The following is a 20,081-nucleotide window of genomic DNA, read 5'->3' as shown; positions in this document are numbered from 1 at the left end:
GCAATCATTAGTCACACCAACATGTCATACGCCATGGAGAGAATATTACAAGTAATCTGATATGCTTGATTATTACTTGGAAAGAGATCTTACAACAATAGTGTTAATGATTTACTCTAAATCCTTTGCTGAAGAGAGTCCAGAATTGTGAGGCTGAGCGAGCTTCGGATTTCTGCTTAAGTGTCTGATAATGAAACGATTGATATATTTTAGAAAAAAGAACATAGAGTAGAGTGAAGGAGAAGGTGTTAATAACAAGAAGCTCACATGAGTGTCAACAACTTCATATCAGCCAAAAACGCTGGAATCTCTCCTGATAAATCATATTTGACAAAGTCTGGATAACTACAGTTTAAACCTTCCCATTGAAAGAACAGAGGAACACATACATCTCCTTGCCAGCTTGTCTTTTTGCTCAATCCATATGTGTTCTTGATGTTCATCATAGCAGTAACTGATCATTATTCACACATTGGAAGTGAAGATAATTCAAAACTTAAAAAAGAATGTGTGTCTCTCCACTAACCAACTGGTTTTAAGTTGGAAGTCTATAAGAACATGGTTAACTTAAATTACCTTCAATTTGGTCAGTCTCAAGTTGTAGAAAATCCAAGACTTTATAAACTTCGAGGCCCTTGATAAGAGGAGGACGAGTTGAGTTACCGGTCATGGCGAAAGAGAAGTCAAATCTCCCATGCGGCAAACTCACAGCTCTTGGATTATATATAGTTGTTATACTCAGTTTTGCTGGTCTGAAAAAGCGAAACCAACGTAAGCCACCGTTGTAAGTAATGTTGAACTCTCTAATTTCATTGGCTTCAAGATTCTGAATTTCGGCGAAATGCATGTATATATATATATGACCGATTGACCGTGCAGTGTGATGTCGTTGAGAGTCCACTCTAACTTTATAGTCTGGCTAGCATTTTCAGGGTCAAGAGCAGTTTTCACCATGAGTTGAGGCACATTGTACAAGTTACTACATGTCTCTACAGAAAGGTTTGTGCTTATCGACATCGTTTTGTCATCAAAATTAATATGGCAACCAGGTTCGGTCATGCTCATGCATGTCCTCATCATACCTTAATTAAAGAAAGAGAGATAAGAAAGCTTTCTTTTTGTTATTTACAAACACAAAGTACAAAACAACTACATGAACCAAAGAAATTGAAATTTTAAAATTGTAACGAAACATAAATTACTTTAATAATGATTTTTGGTGTTATTATTTTAAAAGCAAAAGAATGAAACAAGAACTCATCTTTTGGGATACTCTTACAAAATCAAACCGACTAATTCTAAATTTATTAAAATTTCATTCTAATATATATGAAAACCATTAAATAATTTTTTGGAAAACTGCAACAGATATGATCAAGAGGAGCAAAAACCCAATAAGAGACTTCATTTGGGTGGTTTCTCTGTTTCAAAGTAGGATTGTTCTTGTTGGGCAAAAACAAAGATTTACACTATATAATTGGTCTATTATGTGATCAAAGGTTATGTAAACTTTGTGCTAAGTCTTCAACAATAATATATTAATAAGAATCAAGTGAATGTAACTTAGAGAGTCCACTCTACATTTAGAGTTTTACTAGCAATAGATCTTTATCAGATTTTAACAATTAACATAAGATTTCTAATTCCAACCAAAATGATATAAGACTCTAAAGCCAAAATCAAACCACAATTTCCTAAGTTCTACAGTTAAACGCGTGAATGTGTATCACAACAAGTATGTGTATGCAGCTGACGAGTTGAGATCATTTATTTATATATTTTTTAAAAGGTGTAATTATAGGTAAAATCGGCTTTTTAAAGAAAAAATTATAATATCCACATGTGAATATTACCTTTGTAAAATCCACCAAATATGTCCATTAGTTTAATAACTAGGAAGTGTTTGATAGTTTGTGTTTTATTGATCTTGTTAATCGTGTTAATGATTGTTAAGTCGAATGTTTGAAGATAGAAAAAAAAATTAAAAATAAGGTATTATTTTGGGAATGAAAAATATATGTACTTTTCTTCTAATGAAAAGAAGGAAATATTACTGTGATTACTATGCACTTGCGAAAATTGATTTGGGTTAAAATATGTGGTTAACAGTGTGTACATAATTGAAATTGTTGGAACATATTTAGAAAATCCTTCTTTCGGGCGATAGATTGTTTTTGGCACTCAAATATGTAAATAAACATAGTAGATTGCTTTACGACCCCTTATATATGCCTCTCAAACATTCATTACGTATACACATCACACATTCCATGGTCAGTAGATATGTGCTTTAAAAAATTCACATAGCAATAAGCAATTAGAGGTTTCTTAGAATATAACTCGGTTTTGTTAATTATAGTCGGTTATATAAGAAGAAACACCAATCTTTATTCAATATGATGAATAAAGAAATTAATAATCCGTGGATACACAAAAGTAATAAATTCAAGACCTACAAAAGCAACCATATATCACTCTTTAAAGAAAATAGACAATATTAATAATGGTGTTGTTGGTTGGAAGAGAATGAAATCAGCAATAGGTATGAAACACAAATGCTAATGGGAAAATTACAAGATTGAGAAAAAGAGAATAAGTTGCAATGCTTGGTGCATCGCTTGTTCGGAAAGCAGGACCCGGCGCTAATCCACCAGGTGATTCCGCTGAACCTATCCAAAATTCGATCATTTCGATTAGGGAATGGACAACAAAAGTACCGAACCAAACCAAACCAAAATAAACGAATCCGGAATAAACCAAAACCAAACCACGATACAATCTAGAAGCAAAATGAAGGGTAAGATCATTTACCTGACATTGGACCTGGAGCAAAGGTTGGGGAGGCTCCCTCGTTGTTCATAGCTACAGGTGCTCCCACAGGAACTCCAAATACTGTTAACAACATAAACTTTATTAGAGCTAAAATAATATCTGAGTCACGCATCAATAGTTAAGAATTTTGTTCATTGAAGGTTGCATGAATCTGAGCTCATATATAGTAGATGGTTTGTAAAGCTGTGGGCTAAATTTGTATAATTCAGTAACTTTTAACATCAAGGAAGAGAAAATAAAATAGAACAGAAGGAAGAAGAAAACATGTGATACTTTTTTGGCCAACCGACAAAAGTACTGAATGTGCGAGTAGTTGAGTAGTAAAGTTAGATAACATTTTTATTATTTTTTAATTTTTATAAATCCGACCATTATTACTAAGACAAATAAAAAATTATTCATATTTTAACGCTAGTAATATTACTATATCGGAATTATTCAGCCTTAAGACCTTTGTGTTGGTATGAATGACTAATCATCTCCAATATATTAATAGAGAAACATTTTGTTGAAAATGCTGATGTGTCGTCGCCAGAGCGATTTGTTGGAGATTTATTTATAGTTAAGCATCTTAAGATAAACATATTTACAAAAATAAGTTTTTTGATTTATTAAATATGCCCATTAAAATATATAAGAAAATCTTTATTTTATTATTAATTACATAAATGTGTCGTTAGAATATATAGATAATATTTCTTTATATTAGTTTTTAAAATGAAAGACTTCATCAACTAAAAAAAAATATAGTTAATTATTTAATTATCATTTTCATAACATATTTAATTATTTAAAGTAAATTACATTTCATAAACTATTAAAAAATATATTCATCTATTTAACTTTCTGAGATGCAAAATTTATTCTCCGATTTAGAAAATTTGATGACTATTCAAGTACTCTCTCTATTTCATAATGAGTGTCATTTTAACACATTTCACACAAATTAAGAAATATTAAATTATATATATGCCCTTATTTAATAAATGTTTAATGGGTTAATTTAGTCATATATTAAGGGTAAAACTAAAAAATGTAATGTAAAAGATGCATTGAAAATATTAAATAGTGCATTGGAAATGTAAAATGACACTCTTTCTAAAACAAAAATAAAATTCTAAAATGACACTCTATGAAACAAAGGGAGTATGTATTAAAAATTAATTATCATAATAATCTTAAAAATAAATAACATTTCGTAAATAATTTAAATCTATTCACCAATTTAAATTTTTGAAAAACACAAATCTTTCTCCTATTAAATTTTTTTAATAACTATTCAAATATATTAAAATTTTATCAAAAAATAACTACCACAATATTCATAATAATAATATATTAACTTTTTAATAATTTAATAATAATGATGATTTAACGATCTTAACATAGTTTTGAATTTTTTGAAATCCCAGACATTCGTTTTCTCTATAAATTTTTACCACTATTACACTTTTTTATAATTATTTACCATTTTTATACATTTTTCTCATGGTATTTTTAAAATTAAGATTAGTTTTAACTGATTAGTTTTAAAACATTGTCTTATCTATTTAATGGCACATTGATGTAGATAATAATGTGAAATATCAAATGAAAACTATATGAATTTGACTTTTAAAAACACACAAAAAAAACTCAAAAAGACAGATTACCATAACTAAAATTTCCACCATGTTTAAATTATTTTCCACATTTCACGGGTGAATAATATTTTTATACAAAATAAATAAATGTAAATTTGAATAAAACAAAAAAATTATGAGTAAAATTATTATTCTGATACCTTATATTCCAAATAATAATTTTATTTGAATAGATTTATCCCGCATATAGTGCGGGTTGTTACCTAGTATAGTTTTATTTTCATTTGTCAATTTATGTAGAATTTCACAAAGAAAAACTAAGAACCTAAAATCACATATCAATTAACATATACAATGCACATTTTATTTTCATACTTTTGGAAATAATAAAAATAAAATAATACAAAATATAGAGCTAGCACAACATTTCATGCTTTTGAAAAAAAAATCACTAAAAATTTGTCAATTTTTTCCTCAATTTTTATCTCCTAGTAGACTCATCATATAAACTAGGTTCTTATACATTTGAGTTATGTTTTCCTTTTGCCGGTCATGAATATTCATTAGTATAATCTTCATAATAACTATATTTGCATGCGAGAGTATTAATATAATTAACAACTTCCATGAAAAAGAAAAAGTAGAACGAAGGTGGAGATATATACGTACAAGAACAGAGTGAAGGATCAGAGTGACAACGCCGCAAACTCCGGGAAGCTTGAAAGCCTTTGCCTTGTCAATCTGGACTCCCAACTGAGCCGCCATGTCTCCGGAGAGGAGGTAACATAAGCATTGCGGCGAGCTCTCCACTAGCCCCGCTAGCGCAGGACAACAAGTCTTGTCCGGCTTGGCCGCACCTCCGCCTTCCCCGGCCATAACGTAAGAGAGACAGCCCGTCATGTTCATTAGGTTCGTCATGCAGTCTGGTGCTCCCGATGGTCCTGAAGATGGAGACATATCCATTTGTGCTGACACATGTCCTGTTAGCGATGCTGCGACGAGAACAAGAGCGATTACTACAGCGTTCGACATTGTTTCTTTGCGTTGGCCGGTATGAGAGATGAAAAGAATTGTGAATATAAATCTTGTGAGCGGAAACAAAGCTATATTAAAGGATATAGTTAGTTGCCATTAATGCGTGTTTATAACTACCACCTACCTCTCTTATTTTTTCTATATTAAAAAGTTTCTTATATTAATATAAGAAAAAAAGACACAAAAAAAAGAGTTTTCTTTAAATTCCATCAAATGCTTATTAATATGTTGCGGTATAAAAAATGAGCAGTTGTAGCCAGATCAAATCAGTCGAATAATCATGTGTTGGAAAAGTGTATTAAGATTTTTGTGATAGTACTTTGAAAGCCATCACAAACCATAACAATCGCTAAGAAAATGTAGATCGATTTAACGTACGCCTATATAAAATTTTCAATCTTCATGTGTTTACCGACCTTATAGTGCATGTAGTTGATACGTCGAAAAGCGTTTGAAAGCATTAATGAGAGAGCACATGTTATGCGAATATGAAAAGAAGACAAATAGTATGAAATAGGAGTATATTACTACTACATGATTTTCCATAATAGCAAGATTTTTTTCCATAATATATGTAGTTACAAATATTGTGACTATATGAAGAATGTAAAACTTTAGGTATAGATTGTAATTAATGAAGCCACCGTTCTCTTACCGAACTGAAGCAACCACATGGCCGTCTTCATAACTTCCAGCTGTTTTGGTCTTCAGTCTTCACGTTCTTAAACGTACGTTATTCTTTTGTGGTTCACAAATAACGACTCTTTCTTAGCAATGATGAGAAACAAGACGAAAGTGATCACTGATAAAATAAACCAACTCAAAATCACACATATATATATATATATAGACTATAGTTATATATTTATACTGTTTATATCAATATTATAAAACTATTTTTTCCACCATTCATAACCTTATTTGTATAAAAAACAATCTTTTATTTAAAATCTAAAAGCAATTTAAATATTAAAATTAATATTCCCTCACTACAAAAAAACAGGTATGTTGTATCATTTATTTTGTATCACAAAACTAATTGAAGTAAATTTAAATTACTTATTTTCAAATGATGCAAATATATATGATTAGCAACACTTATGTGAATTGACGTTATAATTATCTTATTTTACATCAGTATTTAAAATTGATTCAGTTTCTATTAGATTGTATCACTTTATTAAAAGTGATATAAAATATATTTTATATCATTTAGATAATTGATGTTATTATTTATTTTGGTTAAATCACTTTTTAAAATGATATAAAATTTACATTAATAAAAAGCTGATGCTAAATTATATTATATTTATAGAATTAATAAATCTGTGTGAACGTAAAAAAAAAAAAAAAAATCAATCTTAGATGATTTGTATCACCATCGACAAATCAATCTAAAATTAAACCTAATCGATCCCAGCTTCCATCTCTTTTCTTCTTGAGTTTTCAACACAAATTAGATCCTCAATCATAAGTAAGTGTTTTTCCGACTTTGATTCTATGATTATGCTTTTGGTGTGTTTATTAATCTTTGCTGTTCTTAATTTTAAAGTTCTTATTATGCAAACACATGATAAAATCTAACTTGGGTGAATTTGCCTTCCTAATCACGTGGGTGATGAACACTTAATTAAAAAATTTGCAAAATACGTCTGCTGATTACAAAGGATTAATATATATATTGACCGGCACTGTATGGGTCATCGGCTCCACGACCACATTCCTTGATTTCTAAATTTAGTGAAAAACTCTAATACTACTTCTTTGTTAATACATCGATTTGGTTTTCGTTTGGGATGTGTCATGTACATGCATAGATTTATTTCTAGATTCTAAAGGTTTTGAAGGTTTGTTAGTTTTGTGATTTTTCTAAAACTTACAAATAGTTCAAATCGTTCTTTTCAGGTTTTGATGGATAAGTCATGGATAAAGAAACCACGTTTATCTCAAGATTACATATCAGGGGTTAAAAATTTCTTGGATTTTGCGTTTAGTAAATCAATTGCAGCCACGATGAAATGTCCATGTAACCGTTGTTCTCTAGTCAAATTCAAGTCAAGAGAAGATATTGAAGGTGATTTGATGTGCTATGGTTTTTTAAGTTCTTACACAAGTTGGATGTTTCATGGAGAGAGAATATCTGTCACAGAAAATGCAAGAGTACCTACTGATGATTTAGCTCAAGTTGAAATGGATTCAACTTTGAATCTCTTGGATGATCTTTTTCCTGGTATTGATACTAATATGTATGGCAAAAATGCATTTGGATCTTGTGAGCAGCCTATGGACACTGATAGACCATCAACTTCAAGTGGAAATTTTGGAAAAGAAGAAAGTTTTGATGAGCTGCTTGCTGATTTTACCCAAGAACTATATGATGGATGCACAAAATTCACAAAGTTGTCTTTTATATTGAAGTTGTACCATATCAAGTGTATGTGTCGGATAGGTGACAAAGGCATATCTAATATATTAAAAGAGAAGTCGAGAGGGCTCACAGCCAATCTCACAAAATTTGACCTCTCTTGCCCTTAATGAAAAATACCCCTGAAAAATTTTCGGACAAGCTTTTGTTCTCTATTTAGGTTGCTGAAACGCACCACATTCATCCTCAGACTTAAGATTACTAATTTGCCATTAATGAGAATCCAATCTGGACGTTTTTACCCTTTTCTAAATTTAATTTAAAAAAAGAAAAATTAAAAAACGAAAATTAAAAAAAAAAAACGAATTTGTTTTACTAAATCGGAAATCTAATATATTTACGCAATATCTCTCTTTAAAAAAATGGAAGATAAATATTAGAATATATTACGAATATTGTTTAAAGAAATTTTCTATTTTTTTTAATTTTAAAATGGTAAAGATAATTATGACGATTTTCCTTCTAAGCTATATATATAGAGGCTCACCCAAAACAGTAGAAGTCGGATTCATTAAGCTAAACATATATTTTGAGAGTATAATGTTTTTTTTGTATTATTTTGGTTCTAATGAATCAACTTTACTATTGTGTGATTTAGATTTTTTTTTCATGTTGACTATCCATATGCTTTGGTGCTTTGCATGATTAATTTTTATGCTGCTATAATTTTTAATTATTATGTTGAATCATATCAAAAGTTTTACTCATTTTGTACTGTTTGGCTATGTTTTAGGTGTACCTGCCATGGACCATGGATGTTTTTTTGTATATCAAAAACAAGATTGGACGAACAAGTTGATGAAGCAAGCAAAAAAATCAAATCGGTAAAGTATTTTTATTAATTGTATTTTTTTTTTTTCAATAGTGGTGATTGTTATTCAATTTTATTCTCTTGGTTAAACATGATCGTATTTTTATTCCATGATTTTTTTTATTCTACAAGCAAATGAGCAAAGACAACTTTTGAAAATTTTATATGATTCATCGGATACTAATTTTTCTGCTTTTTTTTGTTGTAGTGGTTATTTGGAAAGCAAGATCAAGCAATCATAGACTTTGACTATGGATTCTCAATCTTTAAAAAATATAGGTTGTATTATTTTCTATATTTTGTTTTGTAGTTTAGTAATTTGAAATAAAATTTTATATGTAACCTAATACATATTTTTTTTTGTTTCAGTTGAATTCATGGATGATCATTGATCATAATTGTGGATCTACAAAACTGGATATAATAAAATTCAGGTATTAATTTTTGCTAATCTGAATCTTTATTTTCCTAAATAATATTGTTGCTAATGTTTTTTTGTAATAATTATAGTTGCAGAAAATTATGGTGGATTATGTTCATAACAAATTTATGGTAATTTTCTAAAAACTTGGATTTTTTTCTATTTACAAATATATTTAAATTATAATTCTATTTATATGTAACCTATTACATATATTTTTTTGTTTCAGTTGAATTCATGGATGATCATTGATCATAATTGTGGATCTACAAAATTGAATATAATGAAATTTAGATATTAATTTTTGCTAACCGAATCCTTAATTTTTTAAAATAATATTGTTGCTAATATTTTTTTGTAATGATTATAGTTGCACAAAAATTATGGTAATTTTCTAAAAACTTTGATTTCTTTCTATTTACAAATAAGCTAAATATTTTTTTATGACCAATATTTAAATAAATATTTGTGACTAATATTTCTTCATAAATATTTGTGACTAATATTTCTTCTTCCTCTTAAATTGATAGAAAGAAGAAGGAAGGAATATTAATTGGATTCGGGACTTTATATCTCAGAGATTTTTCAAGAAGGAAAGAGATTAAGGAAGATTAGGAAGAGTTTTTTTTAAGATCATTAACAAAGGGTGAGATCATTAATGATACTCAAAGAGCAAAAACTTTTTTCAAAGTCCATAAAAATCTGTATATATATATAAACAAAAATGTGTGAAAACAAAGAGATGTGAAACAAAAAGGTGTGAAACAAAAATGTGCAAAAACTATCAAGTGCAAACATTGCAAGCTAGGGGTACGACGAAGAAACACAATTGTTGGATCAAAACATTACAACTATATATAAACAAATATGTGCAAAACAAAAAGGTGTGAAAACTAACATGTGCCTACATGGAAAGTTGGGGTGCGACAAAGAAACACAATTGTTGGATCAAAACGTTGCAACTTTTGAGATTATTAACAAAGGGTGAGATCATTAATAATACTCAAAGAACAAAAAATCTTTTCAAATTCCATAAAATATACATAAAAACAAAAAGGTGTGAAAACAAAGAAGTGTGAAACAAAAAGGTGTGAAAACTAACAAGTGCAAACATTGAAAGCTAAGGGTACGAGAAGAAACCCAATTTTTGGATCAAAACATTGCAACTTTATTAAACAAAATTATAAACAAAGAGGTGTAAAACAAAAATTTGTGAAAACTAACGGGTGCCAACATGGAAAGCTGGAGGTGCAACAAAGAAACATAATTTTTGGATCGAAACTTTGCAAATTTTGAGATCATTAACAAAGGGTGAGATCATTAATGATACTCAAAGAACAGTTTGTTTTTCTTTCAAAGTCCATTAAATTCTGTATATATATAAAAACAAAAAAAGTGTGAAAACAAAGAGGTGTGAAACAAAAAGGTGTGAAACAAAAAGATGTGAATACTAACAAGTGCAAAAACTAAAGTGTACAAACATTGAAAGGTAGGGGTACGACGTAGAAACACAATTGTTGGATTAAAACTTTGTAACTTTATATAAACATAAAGGTGTAAAACAAAAAGGTGTGAAACCTAACGGGTGCCAACATGAAAAACTGGGAATGCGACGAAGAAACAAAATTGTTGGATCGAAACTTTGCAACTTTTGAGATCATTAACAAAAGGTGAGATAATTAATAATACTCCAAAAATAAAAACTCTTTTCAAATTCCATAAAGATATGTATATATAAAAACAAAGACGTGTCAAGACAAATAGGTGAGAAACAAAAAGTTGGGAAACAAAAAGATGCGAAAACTAACAAGTGCAAACATTGAAAGGTAAGGGAATGACGAAGTAACACAATTGTTGGATCAAAACATTGCAACTTTATATAAACAAAGAGGTGTAAAACAAAAAACTGTGAAAACTAACAGGTGCCAACATGAAAAGTTGGGGGTGCGACGAAGAAACACAATTGTTGGATCAAAACTTTGCAAATTTTGAGATCATTAACAAAGGGTGAGATCGATAATGATACTCAAACAACAAAATTGTTGGATCGCAATTGTTGGATCACAACTTTACATATTTTGAGATCATTAACAAAGGGTGAGATCATTAATGATACTCAAAGAGCAAAAACTTTTTTCAAGGTCAATAAAAATCTGTATATATATAAAAACAAAAATGTGTGAAAACAAAGAGATGTGAAACAAAAAGGTGTGAAATAAAAATGTGCAAAAACTATCAATTGCAAACATTGCAAGCTAGGGGTACGACGAAGAAACACAATTGTTGGATCAAAACATTACAACTATATATAAACAAATATGTGCAAAACAAAAAGGTGTGAAATCTAACATGTGTCTACATGGAAAGTTGGGGTGCATCAAAGAAACACAATCGTTGGATCAAAACGTTGCAACTTTTGAGATCATTAACAAAGGGTGAGATCATTAATAATACTCAAAGAACAAAAACTCTTTTCAAATTCCATAAAAATTTGTATATACATAAAAATAAAAGGGTGTGAAAACAAAGAAGTGTGAAACAAAAAGGTATGAAAACTAAAAATTGCAAACATTGAAAGCTAGGGGTACGAGAAGAAACTTTATTTTTGGATCAAAACATTGCAACTTTATATAAACAAAGAGGTGTAAAACAAAAATTTGTGAAAACTAACAGTGCCAACATGGAAAGCTGGGGGTGCGACAAAGAAACATAATTTTTGGATCGAAACTTTGCAAATTTTGAGATCATTAACAAAGGGTGAGATCATTAATAATACTCAAAGAACAATTTTTTTTCTTTCAAAGTCCATAAAATTCTGTATATATATAAAAATAAAAAAGTGTGAAAACAATGAGGTCTGAAACAAAAAGGTGTGAAACAAAAATATGTGAATACTAACAAGTGCGAAAACTTACAAGTACAAACATTGAAAGGTTAGGGTATGACGTAGAAACACAATTGTTGGATTAAAACTTTGCAACTTTATATTAACAAAAAGGTGTGAAACCTAACGGTGCCAACATGGAAAACTGGGGATGCGATGAAGAAACACAATTGTTGGATCGAAACTTTGCAACTTTTGAGATCATTAACAAAATGTGAGATAATTAATAATACTCAAAGAACATAAACTCTTTTCAAAGTATATAAAGATATGTATATATAAAAACAAAGACGTGTGAAGACAAATAGGTGTGAAACAAAAATATGCGAAAACTAACAAGTGCAAACATTGAAAGGTAAGGGTATGACGAAGTAACACAATTGTTGGATCAAAACATTGTAACTTTATATAAAAAAAGATGTGTAAAACAAAAAAGTGTGAAAACTAACGGGTGCCAACATGAAAAGTTGGGGGTGCGATGAAGAAACACAATTGTTGGATCAAAACTTTGCAAATTTTGAGATCATTAACAAAGGGTGAGATCAATAATGATATTCAAAAAACAAAATTGTTGGATCACAACTTTGCAAATTTTGAGATCATTAACAAAGGGTGAGATCATTAATAATACTCAAAGAACAATTTTTTTTCTTTCAAAGTCCATAAAATTCTGTATATATATAAAAATAAAAAAGTGTGAAAACAAAGAGGTCTGAAACAAAAAGGTGTGAAACAAAAATATGTGAATACTAACAAGTGCGAAAACTAACAAGTACAAACATTGAAAGGTTAGGGTATGACGTAGAAACACAATTGTTGGATTAAAACTTTGCAACTTTATATTAACAAAAAGGTGTGAAACCTAACGGTGCCAACATGGAAAACTGGGGATGCGATGAAGAAACCCAATTGTTGGATCGAAACTTTGCAACTTTTGAGATCATTAACAAAATGTGAGATAATTAATAATACTCAAAGAACATAAACTCTTTTCAAAGTATATAAAGATATGTATATATAAAAACAAAGACGTGTGAAGACAAATAGGTGTGAAACAAAAAGATGCGAAAACTAACAAGTGCAAACATTGAAAGGTAAGGGTATGACGAAGTAACACAATTGTTGGATCAAAACATTGCAACTTTATATAAAAAAAGATGTGTAAAACAAAAAAGTGTGAAAACTAACGGGTGCCAACATGAAAAGTTGGGGGTGCGATGAAGAAACACAATTGTTGGATCAAAACTTTGCAAATTTTGAGATCATTAACAAAGGGTGAGATCAATAATGATATTCAAAGAACAAAATTGTTGGATCACAACTTTGCAAATTTTGAGATCATTAACAAAGGATGAGATCATTAATGATACTCAAAGAGCAAAAACGTTTTTTCAAAGTCCATAAAAATCTGTATATATATAAAGACAAAAATGTGTGAAAACAAAGAGGTGTGAAACAAAAAGGTGTGAAACAAAAAGGTGTGAAACAAAAAGGTGAAAAAACTAACAAATGCAAATATTGCAAGCAAGGGTTACGACGAAGAAAAAAAATTGTTGGATCAAAACATTACAACTATATATAAACAAATAGGTGCAAAACAAAAAGGTGTGAAAACTAACTGGTGCCTACAAGGAAAGTTTGGGTGCGACAAAGAAACACAATTGTTAGATCAAAACTTTGAACCTTCTGAGATCATTAACAAAGGGTGAGATCATTAATAATACTCAAAGAACAAAAACTCTTTTCAAATTCCATAAAAATTTGTATATACATAAAAACAAAAAGGTGTGAAAACAAAGAAGTGTAAAATAAAAAGGTGTGAAAACTAACAAGTGCAAACATTGAAAGCTATGGGTACGAGAAGAAACCCAATTTTTGGATCAAAACATTGCAACTTTATATAAACAAAGTGATAAACAAAGAGGTGTAAAACAAAAATTTGTGAAAACTAACGGTGCCAACATGGAAAGCTGGGGGTGCGACAAAGAAACATAATTTTTAGATCGAAACTTTGCATATTTTGAGATCATTAACAAAGGGTGAGATCATTAATAATACTCAAAGAACAAATTTTTTTCTTTCAAAGTCCATAAAATTCTGTATATATATAAAACAAAAAAGTGTGCAAACAAAGAGGTGTGAAACAAAAAGGTGAAAACCCTAATTTGAGAAAATCATGAGATTCGATAAAATTGCTGATCTTCTTCCCGGAAGAACTAATTGGCGTATAAACGCCAAGGTCTTACATTCTTGGAGTATCAGCGAGTTTTTTACAAAAAAGTACTGCTTCTTGTGGATGTAGAGGTTAGCGTTGTTAATTGAACATCATTCTTACTTAAATTACTTAAATTTCAAATTTTAACAGTTCTTATATATATATATATATATATATATATATATGAATTCTTACACAATTGTTATTAAACTGTGAAGGGTAACACAATTGAAGCTACATTTTTACCAAATACACTCGCTAAACTTCAAAAATATATCGACGATGGTGGCTGATATGATATTAGAACTTTCAAAGTAATCAATCCAACTCTGAATGAGAGGAATACTCATCATCCTTATCAAATTAAATTCACGGACGATACTACTATGACGTTGGTCCAGCAATTGAGTCCAAAGAATTACTTTTGATTCGAGGATTTTGATGATATATATCGTGGAAGCATAAATCATCCCATCTCTTTCGGTAAGTGTTTCGTTAATTAATTTAATATTGATATGGTACAATCTGTGAGTATAGTTAATTGTAACTTTGTGTTTGGGAATCTAGAATCTTTATAGGATTTGTTGTAACTTTGTGTATTGGCCCCTCCCTTAGAAAAGTATGAATTAAACTTTTACAAAATGTAGATTTGCAACACTTTGGAAAACTAAATTCTATCTTTTCCCCAAATTAGATGTTTGTGGGTGTATAGATGTGGAAGATAAAAGAAGACCTGAGAGTGCCATTAAACGTAATGAATTTTTTTTCACGTTGTTGAATTGCAGGTAAAAGACATTTACTCTACCTTTAGGACAATTACGTTTTAGAATTGTCTCTTTTAAGATTTTTTATTAATTTGATAAACATGTAGGAATGAAACTGTGAAGTGTCGTGTCAAAGATAACTACGCTTCTGAATTCATGTCTAAATGGCAATCAAACAGGTGCCATCTCATATACAAATCCGAACCTGAGTCTTGTGTAATGCGGTTTGTGAAAATCGGAGAATATGAAGGTATGTAACATAAAATAGTTCTGATATAATCATCATAAGGTAACCAATATATTCTCTCTGCAAATGTTTATAGGTGCACCATGTATCGAAAACACATTGACCTCTTCGAAGATCTTTATAAACCACAGTTCGAAGGACTGGTAAGATTTGATTATGTAAAAATAACTTTGTACACTTTATATATGATTATGTATGATGTTAAAATAATTTTGTTTCATACACTTAATATATTTATAGGTCTGAGTTTGCTGGACATTATTACATAAACCATGTAATGGAGCATCAAAGTGAGAGCTCGGAGACTCAGTCATAAAGAATGGACTCAGAAATGAAGTTACCGTGGCTTAATGAACTTTTTGTATATGCAAACTTTAGTATAATTTTGAATGTTTGTAGTATCAAATACAATGGTCTAAACGAAAGTATATTTATGGGTTGCTTAAATTATTATTTTAATGGTCTAAACAAAATTACATATTATATTGTCCTAAATTATTATATCAAGGTAATTAAAATTTACCGTAACAATTGTATTTGGCTCATTTAAAACTTTGTTACGGTCAATTTGGGTTTAAACTTTATAAATGAACTTTAAAATTTCAATTAAACTTAAAAATTGGACTTTAAATTTTAATTTATATTTTGCATATGTAGAGTAATACTATCAATAAACATTTTATTAACTATTCAGTTTATTATTTTAAAAAATGAAAAAAAATATTTAATACGAAACTTACAAAAAAATAATTTATGTCTGAACATGCAAACTAATATAAAAATTAAAAAAAATTAAACAAGCTTTAAAATAGAAAAAAAAATTAATTCAACATTTTAAAGAATTAAATTAATTTTTTTTTCTTTTTTCTATTCAGTTCTTGCTCGCACAAGCGTGCGGGTAAATCACCTAGTCGTTGGTGCTTAAATTGCTGAAAGAAGCATTTACACATGCTAAGTTGCCAAAGTCATTTAATGACATGAAGAGTTATTCGCAAATTAGGATTGAGTTATGAGAAAATTCATGCATGTCCAAATGATTGCATGTTATTTTGGGAGGCAGATGCAGAAAGGGAGACTTGTAAAGTTTGTGAAGCTTCTCGTTGGAAACAAAATATTTCTGCCAAGAGTAAGGTTAGGCTAAGTACGGTATCTGGATCAGAGAAAAAAAAAAAGAAAACTCCAGCAAAAGGTATAGTATCTGGATCAGAGAAGAAAACAAAAAAAACTCCTGCAAAAGTTTTGCGTTATTTTCCTCTAAAGCCGAGACTACAACGCTTATTCATGTCATCAAAAACTGCTACCCACATGAGATGGCATGCAACTGCGTCTAACAATGATGGCAAGCTTCGACATCCAAGAGATGGAGAGGCTTGGAAATCATTTGATCAAAGATATCCAGAATTTGCATCCGATCCAAGAAATGTCAGATTAGGCTTGGCGACTGACGCTTTTAACCCATTTGGTACAATGAGTAATAGTTATAGCATATGGCCAGTGATACTATTTCCTTATAATTTGCCACCGTGGATGTCAATGAAGCAGACATCAATGATCCTCTCTATGGTTATCCCTGGAAAGCAAATGCATGGTAATGATATTGATGTCTATTTGCAGCCACTTATCAAAGAATTGAAGGAATTATGGTTTGATGGGGTTAAAATAGTAGATGCTTCCACAAAACAAACATTTGACATGCAAGCAGCCATCATGTGGACAATTAGTGATTTTCCTGGTCTTGGAAATTTGTCGGGTTGAAACTTGTCCAAGCTGCAATTTTTGATGGCACCGGCCAACGTTTACACCATGGCAAAAAAATTGTTTTCAGGGTCATCGTCGCTTTCTTTCTCAAGATCATGATTTTCGTCAAAATATAACTAATTTTGACGGATATATTGAAACAAGATCACCACCAGTGACGTTATCAGGTTCTACAATTGTTCATCAACTAGAACAAGTTAATGTTACTCTTGGTAAGAAGCATATTTTAGTTGGAGTTGGAGGAAAAAGAGTTCGAAGTCATGTTGGAAGATCTAGTACTCAACAATGGAAGAAGAGGAGTATATTTTTTGTGTTGCCTTATTGGGAATTTATTATGTTGAGGCATAATTTGGATGTCATGCATATAGAGAAAAATGTGTTTGACAATTTATGCTACACATTATTGGACGACAAAGAAAAATCAAAGGATAATTTGACTGCTAGAAAAGATCTTCGCGAGTTAGGTATACGTTCTGACTTGTGGCCTGATGATAATGGGAAGTATCAAGCAGCATGTTTTACTCTGGACAATGATGGAAAAGACACCTTTTTAAGTGTCTTACAGAATATAAAGTTCCCTGATGGTTATGCGTCTAACTTATCAAGTTGTGTTGATGTTAAAAGTCGAAAGCTAGTAGGCTTAAAAAGCCATGACTGCCATGTGATAATGAGAGATTTATTGTCAGTCGCCATCCGGAATCTACTGCCAACAGATGTGACATCAGCAATTGTTGAGGTTTGTCAGTATTTTAGAGATATATCTGCAAAGGTCCTTGATATTGAGGAGCTTGACAAACTTCAGGACCGTATTGTAGTGACTCTTTGTCGTCTGGAGATGATTTTTCCTCCATCTTTTTTCACAGTGATGGTACATTTAGTAGTACATCTCACAGAAGAAGCAAAATTAGGTGGACCAGTTCCATTTCGCTGGATATATCCGGTTGAGAGGTAATATATATATTTACATTATATGTTTGTATCTATATACACAACTGGAAGTTTACTTAATTAATTTATCTATAGGACTCTAGGACACTTCAAATCTTATGCTCGGAATTGCGCTAAGCCTGAAGGTTCTATATGTGAGCAATATTTAGCCGATGAATGCGTAACATTTTGCTCAATGTATCTAAATGATATAGAGACACGATTTACAAGGATTGGACGTGTTGATGATCGACCTGTAGTTGAGACTATCATAAGACCAAATTCAGAACTTCCAGATTTTTCCAACCCTTGGAAGGTTTGTGGCGGCGGGTCAGGTTTATACTCTCAATCATGTGGAAAGACAGCAAGCACATCGACATATATTGGTTAATTGTCATCTACTTGATCACTTACGCGAGTAAGTTTCTATCACTTAATAATAACTCATTTTCATTATGTATGATTGACGTTCTCTAACTTTTACTAATTATTATCATTTCAGGAAGTATAAAAATGAGTTGTTAGGGAACCCATCTCACCATAGCAAGAGGAATCGTGCTATTGACATTGATCGAGAAATGCATCTTAATTTTGCAAAATGGTTCAAACAGAAAGTAGAGCTTGATGAGTTAGATGGGATAACTGCAGATTTACGATGCTTAGCTTTGGGTCCATCTGAAAAGGTTGTGAAGTATACAGCTCACAATGTCAACGGTTTCAAATTCCGAGCAACAGATCGAGAAGTTGAACTGAAAACCCAAAATAATGGTGTTTATGTGGCTGCTGAGACAATGAGTTATGCTAGTTGTCGTGATCCCAACCCAAGAACAGGAACTGTGCCATACTATGGAGATCTGGTTGAAGTTATTGAATTAAACTACTATGAGGTTTTCAAAGTTGTATTGTTTAAGTGCAAGTGGGCCGATACTCGTACGGAACGAGGATACAAAATAGACGCATACGGTCATCATATGGTAAACTTTTCACGCTTGTTACACAGTGGGGATAATGAAGAAGATGTTAATTATTTGCATCAACAATGAGAGTATCATTTCTATAAGTGATGTAAAATTCTTTTGTATCATTTATAAGTAATGCAAATATACAAAATAAATGATACCACAGACCTATTTTTTTGTAGTGCCTCTACTAATTAATCTATATTTTTATAAGAAGATTGTTTAAAAAAGATCCATGTTTTTAATTTTCTTAAGTGTAGTTATTGTTTTTTTTTCAATTATCTCCCTTTACCTTTAGTAATACTAGGACTATAATTAAAAACAAAATAATATAAATATTAAATATTAAAATATTTTTTAACGAAAAGTTACGATAAATAGACGCAATGCAACTATAAATTATATATTAAGTTTTATTAAATTTCTATATTGCTATAGTTATTTCTAAAATTTTAGTTAGATTATAGAATAACGTTGAATATTAAATATTAATATTCAAATTATTTAGATTAAACATAAAACAGAAAATTTGTTTCAACGAACAATGATTTGTTAGTTATTGATGAAAAGACAAATATATAGAAAGTTCAAAAGATATAACTATTTAAATAGACACACTTATTATTACGAAAAGTTGTGATGAAAAAATATGAATAAAATATAGTGAAAAGACACAACTCTAAAATGAACAGATACAACTGTTTGAGTTTTAAAAAAAGAATAAAAACAATTTTCTTACAAAAAAATACTAAGTAAAGTCGCAACTGTTGTTCATATTTATTCAGATTATTATTCTTATTTTTAAATATTAAACTATTTTTTTAACAAAAAGTTACGGTAAAAAAGTGGCAACTATAAATTCTATATTAAGTTGTATTAAATTTTTCTACTGCTATAATCATTTTTAAAATTTTAGTTAGATTATAGAATAATGCTGAATATTATATATTAATATTTAATTATTGTGACAACCCGTCCGTGGACCCCACTAGCCTCACTGCTAGTTGCCCCCATAGGCTGGCCCTGCAGGGCATCGATCCTAACCCATTACTGTGGACTAACTCACATAATCCACCAGTAGGTTATTGGTGCATCAGGCGTTCCTCGAACCATGGTCCCTCACCCTTTAACAACTTTCCCACAGACAAGTTGCCACCAATAACCTACTGGTGGATTATGTGAGTTAGTCCACAGTGATGGGTTAGGATCGATGCCCTGCA

At 30.3% G+C, this 20,081-nt stretch overlaps 2 pseudogenes across 1 annotated transcript; one reads left to right on the top strand and one right to left on the bottom strand.

Annotated features, from left to right (window-relative positions):
• Positions 1-2,368: 2,368 nt before the first annotated feature.
• Positions 2,369-5,508, bottom strand: LOC104710874 (non-specific lipid transfer protein GPI-anchored 2-like; annotated as a pseudogene). Its single transcript, XR_015564983.1, has 3 exons — positions 5,085-5,508; positions 2,812-2,892; positions 2,369-2,669 (listed from the first exon to the last, which is right to left on the bottom strand). The product of XR_015564983.1 is annotated as a non-specific lipid transfer protein GPI-anchored 2-like (transcript).
• Positions 5,509-7,361: 1,853 nt separating this feature from the next.
• Positions 7,362-18,945, top strand: LOC147938440 (uncharacterized; annotated as a pseudogene).
• The last annotated feature ends 1,136 nt before the right edge of the window (positions 18,946-20,081 follow it).

Source organism: Camelina sativa, chromosome 9, assembly GCF_030686135.1.
Source record: "Camelina sativa cultivar CO46 ecotype springtype chromosome 9, ASM3068613v1".
In the NCBI taxonomy this organism is placed as follows: domain Eukaryota; kingdom Viridiplantae; phylum Streptophyta; class Magnoliopsida; order Brassicales; family Brassicaceae; genus Camelina; species Camelina sativa.
Note: the sequence above shows the minus strand (reverse complement) of the source record. Positions and strands in the feature narration are given on the sequence as shown.